At 30.9% G+C, this 13,841-nt stretch overlaps 1 protein-coding gene across 1 annotated transcript in view; it reads left to right on the forward strand.

Moving 5' to 3' along the window:
• The first annotated feature begins 2,172 nt into the window (after positions 1-2,172).
• Cdh9 (cadherin 9) overlaps positions 2,173-13,841 on the forward strand; it is a 144,042-nt gene continuing 132,373 nt past the window's right edge. The window contains exon 1 of the mRNA XM_015496426.2: positions 2,173-2,544. The gene's annotated coding sequence lies outside the window, so the exon portion shown is untranslated. The remainder of the gene's footprint in view (positions 2,545-13,841) is intronic.

Below are 13,841 nucleotides of genomic sequence, written 5' to 3' on the forward strand. Positions count from 1 at the left end.
GTTATAGTAATAAAATTTTTTAAAAATGGAATTTTCCATGTGGCAGGGGTACATTAGTTTGGATATAATTAAATAAATGGAAAACTTAAGTATGAAGATGCATTAAATGAAAAGAAAAAATGCATAAAATGTTTTTTTGCAGTAAAGTAATATCCTTAATGTGCAAGATAATTAATAAAAATGTTAACTCATACTAATCTTGAAAGATTTCAGATAGCATTTTACATTTACTGTTAGTGAATTTTTAAGTTTAACATATAAGAGAAAATATATTCCTATTCCTATAAAAATGATGATGACTAATATTTGTGCAAACCTGTTTACCATGATTAATATTCATCATTCCAAGTATTCAAAACTGGTTTCAGACTAGGTGTTTAGCTCAGTGAAAGAATGCTTCCTGAGCATGCTCCAGGACTGGGGTTTGATCCCCAGCAGCACACACACACACACACACAAATACACATATGCACAAACTAGTTTCTTAGAAGATAGAGTGCTACTCATTATTGAAAATGTACATGGAACTGTGCACAATATAAAAAAAATTGATAATTCAAAGGTTGAAGTCATCCATTTTCAGAGTACTCTCATAAACAGAGAAAGGCAGAAGACTTTCATTTAGTAAGAGTTGTCCCTACCATTTTCTATGATTAGTAAAAATAACTTTAAATCAGGTTATAGACTGCTCTGTGGGATTTCAAGCAAAAGAGTGTTTCCCTGTAGTTGAATTTCAGTGGGAAATTAAATGTGTGCAATATCAAAGATTTAAAGCTTTTACTTGTGAATATTTACTTTAAGGCTATGATAAAATATTTTGTTTGGTTACTTTCCCCCTACTTTACATATATCACTTTATCTCAGAATTAACACAAAGGTCTCTGTAATATGTAGTTTTATTTAAAGAAACAAGTAAACCTCAAAGAAATAAATCTGAAGGAGTCTGAGAATTTTAAATTAAGTTTTTTGCCTCAAGAAAATACTCAGCCTCCATGAAGAATTCACTAAGCTGTCTTAACCACTTGGATTTTCTAAATTCGGAAATGTGAATGAAGTTTTTCCTTCTTATCTGCCATCATTTGCAGATGAACAAATTCAAACATGCTTTTTTGCTCACCTTCTATACTTAAAACACACAATCATTTCACAACTAGGAACTCCAAGTTTAATCACCATGCATTAGTGATGTCACAATTTATTTTGGGCAAGGTAAAGTTTCATTTTTCTAAGCATTTATTTTCCCTTCTCAGAAATGAATTTCCATAATGCACAAACTTCAAATAGGCAGCTTTATTATATTCACTCATGGGTAAGATTCACTATTGAAAAAAAAAAAAGTGAAAATTTCATTATTTTTTTTTCCTGTTGTCTGTTTTCCTTTGAAGCATCAAATAGGATATTGATATTTTTTGGCACTTAAGTTATTTACTTACTGATACTTAACGAGCCGTTATAAAGTGAGCCATATTCCCTCTGTGCATTTCATACAACTATTACTAGAACTTCTCTTCAGAAGGATTTATCTACTAATCAATATCTTTCTTATTGTGCCATTTCCAGAAGTACTGAAGAGACTTCCCTTCTGAAGCAGGATTGGACTCTCAGGCTTACCTGTGTAAAGAGTTGTACAGTGTGCAGCAGGGACTCTACAGGTGGACTGTGAAGTTTTGTGATGTGCCAAGGTCATCATTATTTTTAGACATTTCCAGGGAAAGTGAAAATCCCCCAACTGCATTAATAAGTAAAAAACAAAGTGTTCCAGAAATCTGAAACTATACTTTAAACTGTTCTCTTTACTGAAAAACAACATGTCCAGACGCCACTAATGAGATGTTTTTAAATGACTTTTTCTGAAAGAGTATTTTATATTATAAACTCATAGAGGTATAAATAAAAAAAATATATAATTACAATGATGAATATACTCGGAATTCCTTCTCTTCCTTTCACTAAACTTGGAAATTTGGCAGGAATCAAATAGGGAGCAGTAAATTCTCCAAGGATTATACACAAAATTCCTTTTTAATAACAGCACTCTCCACGTGATGATATGTATTTCTACAGATGATTTACAGGTTACAGTCATGCTGTGACCTCTGTCCCAATTGCAGACAGATTAGGCAGAGCTGATTAACAGGGACTAAAAACACTGGGCTATTTTCTCTTATGGGGGTCTTTGTTACAAAGACTGCTCTCTGAGCCCTCCCAGTTTATTCGCTTGCAAATCACTGTTCCCAAAGAGGTCTTCACTTCCCCAGCCCCAACCTGGAGCCCTGCAGCGCCATCAGCTGTAATATCTTCCTATTTGAGGGACGTCTCTTATTAATCAAAAACGCGGAATGGAAACCAATCAGATAGAGAGTTCCTTTGGCTTCAGCTTTCTGCCTGTCTGAATTAAAAGTGATGCTGAAGAGAGGCACACTGAGATGCATGAAGATTCAGCTGTGAAGATACTATAAAAAGAGAAGAGAAGGAATGAGACAGAAGCAGAAACAGAATTATCGGTGCTGAGCAAGGCTAAACTCAGTTCTGTTACTAAACAAGGTATGCGTTTTTTACTCTTTTCTTGACAATATAAGCTATTCAGTTTTTGCTTTCTTAGAATCAAATAGTACAAATATTGCTTTTCTCCCAGTTGCTATATTTTGCCTCTCTCTCTCTCTCTCTCTCTCTCTCTCTCTCTCTCTCAACACTTGGAAGCAGGTAAGAATACATTTTGTAGTGTTTAAATAAGACATGCAAATGCATAGTGATGAAACATGTATTATTTTCTTATTGTACTTTTAGAAAATCTGATATCTACTCAAGCTCCTAAATAGTCAAAAATGTACATATAGAATATTATCCTAAAAATAAAAGTAAACTTCAAATTACATTAGAGGCCTTGAATTCCTCTTATTTTAGTGTATTTATGTATATTCTTATTATATTAATTGGGAATGGACTTCAAGCACGTTCATAACTTTTGTTTGAACAATTTGATTCAGTACTGTCAAACATAAAGGTATCTTTATTAGTAATTTAAATAACAAGTGACTTTCTTATTCTCAATATTAAAAATGAAATGATACATAAATAGTAAAAATGGATCATATTTAGATGGGTATCAGATGTCAGGATTAAGGTGAGCATTTTACATGGTAAAGGGGGTTTCTTCAAATATTTGTGGTTCTGACCTGTGTCAACATTCTAAATTATGCTTACTGGCTATACCTGGCAAATACATCTAAATGTCATGAAGACTTGACAAAAAAATCACAGGAAAGGGAAAGTGTCAAAAGTAAAATAGTCATTTTTATATTTGAGCTCATTGAAAATGCATTGATTTGATGGGGTATTGTTCCTTTTTTCCCCACTGCACTCTAATATATACAACTCACGTTAATTATATTTCTTTGCAAGTTCACTAATCTTTAAAAAAAGCTTGATGAATCAAATTTTACCTGTTAGATTATCAAAATTCAATAATATTTAAAGTTAGATACTGTTAACAGAGTACAGGTATCAGAAAATATTTAAGTAGCAAAGATGAAATAAAAGGAAAGTTAAAATTATCTAACTAGCAGATAAGTTCACATTTATTTGTATGGTTACCTTTTGGGTAAGGATTAATAAAATGTGAGGAGAAATCAGTGTTGTTTTCTGGAGATCTGTTGTTATTTATTACCTGATGCTGTAGATATATGAGACTTATAATTTTCTTTCACCAGTCTCCAGAATATTATGCAGTAAGAAGAATTAGTGATTTTGTGACATCAAAAACAGTGGTAACTTTGTAAAATAGGAAGAAATATTCAATTGGTTGCCTTTGGTATTATCTATGAAATTAGAAGTTACCCATTTTAAATATTCTTATTTGATAAAAAAAATTCTGCACTCAATAAAAGATGAATCATATTTTCAGATTCCAACACTGACTCATAGCCTAGGCAATGTTATGTCAAGTGCAGAACATGTTTGTTTATGAAACTGGTTAATACAGGTATGAATAGACCCTTTGAAAGAGAAAATGAAATAGCATGCTCTTCCAGCACATAGCACCAAAGAACTTGGATATAACATGAACAGCATGTATTTGCAGTCCTTTCACCTAACATATTATGGGTTCAGCTGAAGTTTTATCAAATTGAGAGTGCAAAAATAACTGTAAGCACTTAATAGATATATGGATGACATGTTGAAATGCATCATATCTATATTAATGTGTTTTAAAAAAATGAGTTAATATAAGGTAAAGTGCATGCTACAAGTAAATCTAATTCCAGATGTAATAAACAGGAAAAGGTTTGAGAAAGCAAATAGTATTATCAATTTAAAAGCAATGCACTAACTTCCAGTTAAATTAGTACTAATAAAGCAATATTACATAAGCTAATGCTATGGTATAAGAATAAAAACATTTCTTCCATTATTACACTACATGGTAATTAAGGAAATATCTGAAATGGTTTTCATAGTCATGTCAGCAGTTTTATATTTATTTCATTGTTGAAATAAAAAGTGTCTTATATACTACCTATGTGTAGCCACATCCCAATTCAAAGCCAATCTTGAAAGTATGTCTTAAATGCTGTGTTAATAGACTTGATGAACTGTGTATGGATCAGAAGCTCCTCTGAATGTCACCTTGCATGGAGAGGTTATGGTCTTGCTCTTTCCTCTAGCCCCTGTACACACAAAGCTTTAGTCATTGCTGTGTCTCTTCTGGGCTGTATTCACCACCTGAGATTGTTTTTTAAAATGGAGATTTTTTTCCCTCTTCTTGTTAATGTCTCTTTAGGCATCAATAGTTACTGATGAGTCCTCCCACACCATATTTCAACACTGTATGACTGTAGTTAACCAGAATGCTTTGGTGTATCTTTAAATTATATAATATAAATTGTGTGAGTAATGTGGCAATATATTTATTTGAGAAAGGATGAATTATGATGACAGAGAATTTGAAGAATACATGAGAATGTGTTGTAAATAAACATTGACTGTAACTTATTTTCAATGGAAGGAAACAGACTAGATGCATCATTATTTAACATTAATACAAACACAGATGCTTCAATGTAACTGATCATTTGTTTGCTAAGATTGATTTGGAACACTGATATGTACATTTGACTATAATGTAATTAATCTTATATTTGTAAATTGTAAAACTTTTAAAAATGTTTGATATAACATTTTAAACATGTATACTTCTGAATTTCAGGATATATCTATTTATGTATGTATAGTTAACCAGTAACAGTATTAAATGCAGAGTAGGTTTGGGTTTTGGTAAGTTATTAGTGACTAAAACTATAGTTAGATTCTTGGGTTTTTACTTCCTAAATAATCTACTTAAAGTTAAGATATTTTTAAGGAAGAAGGAAGAATGCTAAATATCACCAGAAGACATAGTTTAAAGTTAGCTTGGTTTGATTTCACATGATGCTGTATTTGTAAACATGATCATTTTTATTGCAACACTTAAGACTTGTTTCCCATGATACAGCAATTTCTTTCTGTGTATCTTACATTTGTTTTTAAAAATGAATTTTATCTTTAAATATATCTTAAGTTAATTCTGTTAATCCCCATGTTGTTATCTTATTTAAGGGTTGAAATAAAATTCTAGAATATTAGAAAAGGGATTTTAAGTACCTTCAACTCTGATTTTACACATGAAAAAACTGAGGATTAGAAAGATTGGTTTGAATATACTAAGTTCTTCAATCATAGATGTATAATAGGCAAACTTATGTAATAACAGCTCACATTTAAGTCTTAAAAATAGATTAAGACTGACATGTACATAGGTAGGTAGGTAGATTGGTAGATAGCAATAACTTCTGTGTAGTTAGAAAGGCCCTCTAAAACTTCTATCTCATGAGATGCTTAATTTCTCTGCCTAGAACCACCATTATCTTCAATATTAAAAATATGGTAAGGAGAGAACGGTGAGGAGAGTGTCCTTACAGCACTTTTATACTTTTTCATTGCTGTCCTAACACGTTGATATGCTTATCCCTAAATTTAGCACTAGTAAGTGATGGTCTTATAGCCACATTAGAAATGCAAAGTGCTGGATAAAAGCAGTCCCTGGAGTCTAACCAGGAGATTTTATATTAGCACTACCAGGAAACACCTCCCAAACATAAAATGCATGGTAATGCCTTTTACTGACTGTGAAGGGAAAATGGAAACATCATGAGGTGTTGTTGTCAGTTGCTGTGTGTTTTATTTATTTTATTTTTAGGATGAGAGGTAGGATTTTTAGGATAAGAGATGCCAAATGTCTGTTTAAAATGATGTTGAATGTTTTACTTTTTTTTTTTTTGCTATTTATTTATTTTGGTGAATTATAAATCAATTACAGGAGGAATGAGTGCACTCATGTCTTTAATTTCTCTTCAGAACAAAATGACTCTTGGTCATTCTAGCTATAAAATATCAAAACATATGATTGCTCTCAAGTATGGTTCAAAATGTTTGCTCCTCACATCCAGTTTTGGAGCATTGCTCTACAATTCTGAAGAACATGGTTGATTTTATTTTATTTTATTTTTTAATTCCAAAAACTTATTCCAAGTTGCAATGAAAATACTGGTAACTAATAATTATTTATTTAAATTTGAGTTTAAAGACTTACTATATACCAAGGTGCACTGGTTGAAGCAGATATATCTGATGGAATTGTTATTGGATTATGCTGCATTTTCCACACTTCATATATTATTAATAGAATATACAATGGATAATGGAACTTTCCATCATATTTAGTGAAACAGGATCTTGTGGAAGTCATATAGAATATCAAATAATACCTACAAGTAGTGCAACAAGGGAGACATCAAAAACATAAGATAATGGGTAGATAAGGTCATAATTCACTTCCTGGGTCAAAAGACATGACAAAAAAAAAAAAATACATACTGCTGTGATAAAACTGGGACATCAGTCCCAAAAGTTCTCAAAGGGAGATTTCTCCTAGATTTTTTTTCTACCAAAACAGGTTAAAGTAATAATTTTTTTATAAGTGCCTGAAGTTTTTGTTTGTTTGTTTATTTTTTCAAAATCTTCACATCTATGTGAACACTTCATAATACAAGAATTTAGAAGAAATTTAAATCATTTCACCTGTAATGCTAATAAGGATACAAATAAAACATTCAAGAAAACTTGTGGTTCAAAAGACAGAATATTATCTCTATTACCTATAAATATTTCCAGAAAATAAAAAGGGATAGCAAATTCAATTATTTTAACATATAAATTATTTAAAGCCTTTAATGATTATGATCCTGTAACAAGAGGCATTAAAATGCCACTGTTTTTCTGGTCAACTATAGATATACCACAAATAAGTGAAAAAAGCAGTACCAGAACTTTTTTTATAAGTTATACACAATTATAATCCATGTATTATAATTGACTCAGATAATTATTTGAATCAGATAGACTGATTTTTAAACATTATCCAGAAAATAAATATGTTCACAGTTCTTGAAGTTCCCATAAAATATATATATATATATATATCTGTCCACACATTTGGTGAGTGGGGAAAGTATTATGGAAAGTAAAAATGATAAAGGTCTGCCAACCCAGATTTAAATGTAGATTAGATTCTTATCAGAAAATAAAATTCTTATAATTTTTCATTCATTTGTCAGGAATCTCAATATTTTTTGACCACTTTTCTTGAGGATAAGCTCAATAGGCATTTGATATATTTTGTATTAGTAAATTAACAATTTGCTCCACTAAAATTTTCTTTTGTATTAAAGCCTTCATACTAAGATTGAATCTCATCGCCTTGTAATTAATATGATGTACTGAAGAATTAATAACATTGTGAAGGATAAATACTTTTGTTACTGCTATTCCTTCTAGATTAATTTCAACAACTTATTTGTACATTATAAAGCAATTATACATGATATACTGAGCATCGTTTGGAATAAGATTAACTATTTAAACAGAAATAGAAATTTTGATATTTTAACTATGTCTTCACTTTAGTCTATCTCTTTAAACAAAGGCGTATTTAAGAAGAATCAGGTTTGTATTTCTGAAAATAAATACTATTTTAAAAACTAAATAATTAATCTACTATTATAACAGTATGTATGCTTATGTATGCAAATGATATTCATCTGACTTTTATATTTTTATTTAGAATTTGGCTCTCTGATTCAATTATTTGCAATGAAGAATGTTATTATATACCTTCATATAAACATGTTTTTCTTTGTTATGAAGAGTAACTTTGGTTAGATTAAATTAGGAAGTTCTATAAAATATAAATTGTGAATTCTAGTAATTAAGTTATATTTTGAAATCTTACTGTTATTTTCATACAATAAAATGACAAATTTTCTGTTATTTATATCTATATCTTATCTCTCTAAATCTAAGCAGTAGACTACATCATTTCTCTAAATCTAACATTATCATACATCATCTGATGAGTTCACTAGTTTGGATCTGTGGGCTGTGTTAAATTCAATTTTCAAAAGCTAAATAAGAGACAGATATTTAAATCAAAAGTGAGTTTGAACTTTGGAAATGGTTATTATTTTAGATAGTTAAAAGAATTGTAATAATAATTTTTGTAAATAAGTATATTTCAGTATGATGCTCTGAGATTATTTTTCAACTGAAATGTGTATATTAAAACCCACAGGAACCAAATGATAGAACTGGGGGAGATAAGTTTTGAGATTCCATAGCACACTCAGTAGCATAGTCATGCAACAGTTTGCCTTTAATAAAGATACCTTCACAGACATTTTTTTCTCCCCTGACCTGAACTGAACTCGGGTTTGCTGCTTCACAGATGAAGTTCTGGCTCTGGGATCTTACAACGCTTTATTTAAACATGGGTCCAGAGATTGTTCTATTTTATGCTTGAGACTAAACTATGTTTTTTGGAAGTCTTACATTGAAATTGATCTTTAGACATATGCAGGGAGTAACAAAATGTTATGTCAGAGTGAAAACATCACTTACATATGTTTTACATTATGTTTCAATGACCATAATTATAAATTACACTTTTCCAAATTTTCAAGAAAATATAGACAAACAATTGATATGAGAAATGTCTGGGAAAATCCTACATTAGAATGAAATTCCTCTCCAGATTTTAGGTTTGGAGAAACATAACTATTTATGAAAAAAAATGTTTTGGAAAATATGTATTTTAAAGCTGATTTTGAGCAATAACTAATTATTTTATAATTATAAAATATACATACATATTCATAAGATTACAGGTCTTTCTTATTTAGCATTTATATGAAAATGTTCTAAGTGACATATACCCTAATACAGTATATCAACTAATATATTAATAAATACATATTTTTATCCAGCATATATATATATATATATATATATATATATATATATATATATATATAATGAATTAATGAGCTACTATTTACAAATATGCAAGGGGGCTGGGAGTTGAAGCCAAGACTTCACCCATGCTAAACACATGCTCTGCCACCAAGATGAACCACAGTAATGCATTATGTATTGAAAGTGTTACATTTATTTTCTCTCTCTCCCTCTTTTTATTTAAGTAATCTATGAAGAAAGATCTCCACACCCTTCTCTTATCCTTTCTCTTTAGCTTGAATTCTAAATCATTTTGTGGCTATTATAGACTTTAATTGTCTACTTTAATTGAACATTGCCTATTTTTTCCAAAACCCTGACCATGGTTTTATGGTGGTTAGCAGAAAGCAGACACGGACCATCTCCTGCAGTAAACTGAGGTGGTGCATTTCTCCTGTTGCTTGGTCTCCGTGAGCTTTCCTACCTCACCATAGCTCTAGCTTCGCTGACCCTTCTGTCTTCACCCTTCAGCTTTCCTTCATTCCCTCATCATTCTCCCCCTCTGCACTTCTCCACTCTAAAGAGAGAATATTTTTAACTACAAGTGTCTATCCTTCGTAACTTGGCTTTCACTCTGGGAGATGATTCAGTGTGTAACAGAAAGTGACTTTTGCAACATGAAAAACTCCTTAGATGCCAGGATTGAATAAAAATTTGTCAATATAGTTCATGACCAATTTTAGAAACTCCTCTCCTCTGCTGTATCTCTCTATACTTTCACTGTCTAATTCACTGGAAATGGGCCTTTTAGAGAGCTGAGAATTACCAAAATCACATTCTCTTTTGTTTCCTTTTCCATATTTTCTATTGTTGCGTTGTAGTTGTACATAATGGTGGAATATATTGTTACATATTCATATGTGTACACAATATAAGATGTAATTTGGCTCATAATCTCCAGTATTTCCCCCTTTCCTCCCCTTCTCTCTCTTTAGTCCTTTTCTTCTATTATACTAATATTTAAATTTAAATGAGATCCCCCTCCCTCACCTTTCTTTTCCCTTTTTCTCTCTAGTTTCCACATATGAGAGAAAATCACATTATTTTAAGAGACATAGTAAATCAAGCAGAAGCATCTCACCAATAAGAAGACTGATGAGTCCAGCATTATAGCCCACCATGCACACAGCTACTTGAAGACTTTGGAGAACTGTTCATTTAAAAAAAATGAATATTTAAAAGTTAATCTTACTGCAAGTGGTTGAGAGGAGATAGTTTGTCAACATATTCTTTACATAGACAGTATGGCTGCAGGAGCCCCATACCTGATACTTTCAATTTTTCAACCTAAAAAAAAAAAATTCTCATATTCTACTTCAATGTGGTAAAAACATCAGTCTATCTTGAAAGTTGCAGGTGCAATAGGAAACAGTGTTTCCCTATCACTACAAGCACAAAAGTCATCCTCAACCTGTAGGGGCTTGTGGAGAAGCTTATTCAGAGTATGTCATGGGCCCTTCATTTTCCTTTATTACAAACTGATAATAAGGAAAAAGCCTTTTATATTATTCATAATAATTGATTAGTCCATCTGTTGAGTGATCATTTAATTTTCTTACATCTGAGTTTACTCCTTAGTGAAACTGCTGCATCCAAAGTATGTAACTATAATATAAATTGTATTTGCTCTACTGGGTGCTCTGCTGGGAAGGTCACATTCAGCTGGAGACAGCAGTTGTTTCCAAATAACTTCAACCTTTAGACATTCCTTTTGGCCATCATGTCAAAATCTGCTTGAAAAAACTTCCCTCCCCCTCTCCCTCTCCCTCTTCCTTCTCCTCTCCCTCTCCGCTTTCCTTTTATTATTTTTTCCCCTTATATAGCTTGGAATTCATCTAATAGCATTAAATGCCTTTCTAATAACCATTAATTTTTTTCAAATAAAAATTTCCCCAGTTATTTTTTCTGATTATTATGCATTCTAGTTACTGCAATTTATAAATAGCAGCATTTTATAGATTACTCTATTATTCTAAATTAATCCTGAATGAAGGTAAGTCTCATTTTCATATTGTTCCTAAAATTTAAATTAGTAAATCTCATATGAAACACAGAGCATACAGTAAGTAGAACTATTTAAAAGAGTTCTACAATAAGTAGAATTACAAAAGCTACTTTTCAAATTAGTTCAATACAATTTTTAAAAATTTTCTTCCTTGTTTCCAAATGACCTGCATAGAGAAAAAAAACTTCTTCATGATTTGTAATCATGTCTTACAGGTTATATGATATAAATTCTGAGAGATATAACATTTGTCAAATTATTCTTTGGTCTTTCACTGTCTATCCCTTGGTCCACTTTTCTTGTTCAGAACTTCAGCCTCTTGGGAATGTGTGTTTGTGTGTGTGTGTGTGTGTGTGTGTGTGTGTGCGCGCGCGCATATGTTTGTGTATGCAGTACTGGGGATTCAACTCAGGGACCTGCTACCATTGAAACACATCCCCAGTCCTTTTATTTATTTATTTGTTTGTTCGTTTGCTTATTTTGAGACAGGGTCTTGCAAAGTTGCTGAGGCTGATCTCAAACATGTTCCTCTTGCCTCAGCCTCCTAAATCCCTGGCATTACAGGCTTTGGCTAAATTGTCTAACTCCTTGTTATATTATATGAACAGTCTTTGAATTATGTACAATTATTTTAACTACTGAGACATTCTTTATTGTGTAATTTTGTAAATTAGGGATCAGTCCAAGCTATTTTTCTCTCCTTACACGTACCAACCCCCCATCCCATCCAGAGATACATCAGCTTTGAATTTAAGATACCAGGAATTTATCTTATATTTGTGTTTTTTTCCTGCCATTTCTAAGTCTTAAAAGTATAATGTCTCAATTTATATCTATATGTTGGCACACAGATATATACTTGAAACACCAAATTTTGTCAAGAAATATTTGAAGAATTGAATAATGTCCATGCATGACTTCAAAATTGCTCTAATCAAAACTAGTAAAAATCACTTCAGTCAAACCAGATATTATGCTTCATTGGTATAAATATTATACCCATTATACTTTATGGGTGAGGGGCAACTTTCCCATCCTTGTCTCAGATTCTTTTTTTTTCCACATTATTCTGTTATTCAAATATCATTTCCTCTACCATTCCATTGTAACAGTGGCTACCAGTTATTAAATAGTATATTAGTCCCTATCAATATATTCTAAATTTAGGAAGTAGACTCTGAAATCTTATTTTTACCAAAGAATACTAGAAAGCTTGGTCACAATTGATCTGAGAGTCATTGCCTTAAAATGTAGGTCTCAAATGGTCAGAATTGGTTGTAGAAGTTTTAAAAATATAATGTCTATGATTGAATATAAGTTACTTGGGAGAAAGTCCATGGCTTTCATACTCAAAAAAGGTATGAATTACTTACAATTAACATATCAAATTTCATTTTCACTTAAGACACAATTTTATTGGAATATAAAAGAAAGTACACAAGGTTTATGAAGTGAATAGACCCATGATCTCTTTCAGATTTCCACAGTTACTTATTCTGTTTTATTTGTAGGTTATCTTCACTTCTGGGTGCAAATTATAATAAGCACAAACTTTAGATAAGCAATGTTTTGTGGTTAGAAAAGACAGCTTCCTGTGATCAAATATCTTACTTGTAAAACTCCATTCTCCTATAGGCGTCAAATGTAAATTCAAGAAAATAAATTTAATATCCACAAGCTCAAAGCTTTCTGTGAAAAATTCAGGTAATGGTGGTATTTATAATTCAGGACAAGATGAAGAGATACAAAATGGAATCTACTGTTATTATTATCTTAGAATGTGTTCCTTGGGTTCATGATATCTGAACCTGACCTTGGAAAGGTTATTGGAATCCTCTATTTGTATAAGTTGGAATGACACTTTGTTTTATTAAATGAATAAAATTAATTGTTTTGATAGTAGGAGAAAATTGAAATTAGGAGAGTTTAGAAGTAAGTTTTTATATTATGAATACAAATATTCTGACAAAATATGGTTCCTTAAATGTATTTAGCATACAGTGGAAGTATTCAAATTTTGAATAATTTTGTGCTTCAAGTTTATACCATCTTGAAATTAATATAGAATATTTACTATCACAGAATATTACCAACTTTACTGCTTAAAATTTAAATCGTCATATCATTCACAGATTTTAGAAATGTGAATGAATTATTGAAGTCTTTTAGACCAATGGTAATAAAATTTCATACTATTTCATATCATCACATATTTTAATGCCAGATATTTAACTTTCCTTTTCTATCATTTTTTTATTCTTTTGAATTATATTAATAATGACTGTAAAGTAAATGACATTTTTACCTTAAAATGAACAGTGCATATAAAGATGGTTTATGTGTGGAAGAATTTTACTGTGGTTTAAACAAAACAGGTAATAATTGCATATGTGTGAGCAATGTTTACTAAAAGTAGCTTAACTGTTATATTTGTGGTTAATAGTAATAATTT

Source organism: Marmota marmota, unplaced genomic scaffold (genome assembly GCF_001458135.2).
Source record: "Marmota marmota marmota unplaced genomic scaffold, marMar, whole genome shotgun sequence".
Taxonomy (NCBI): Eukaryota; Metazoa; Chordata; class Mammalia; order Rodentia; family Sciuridae; genus Marmota; species Marmota marmota.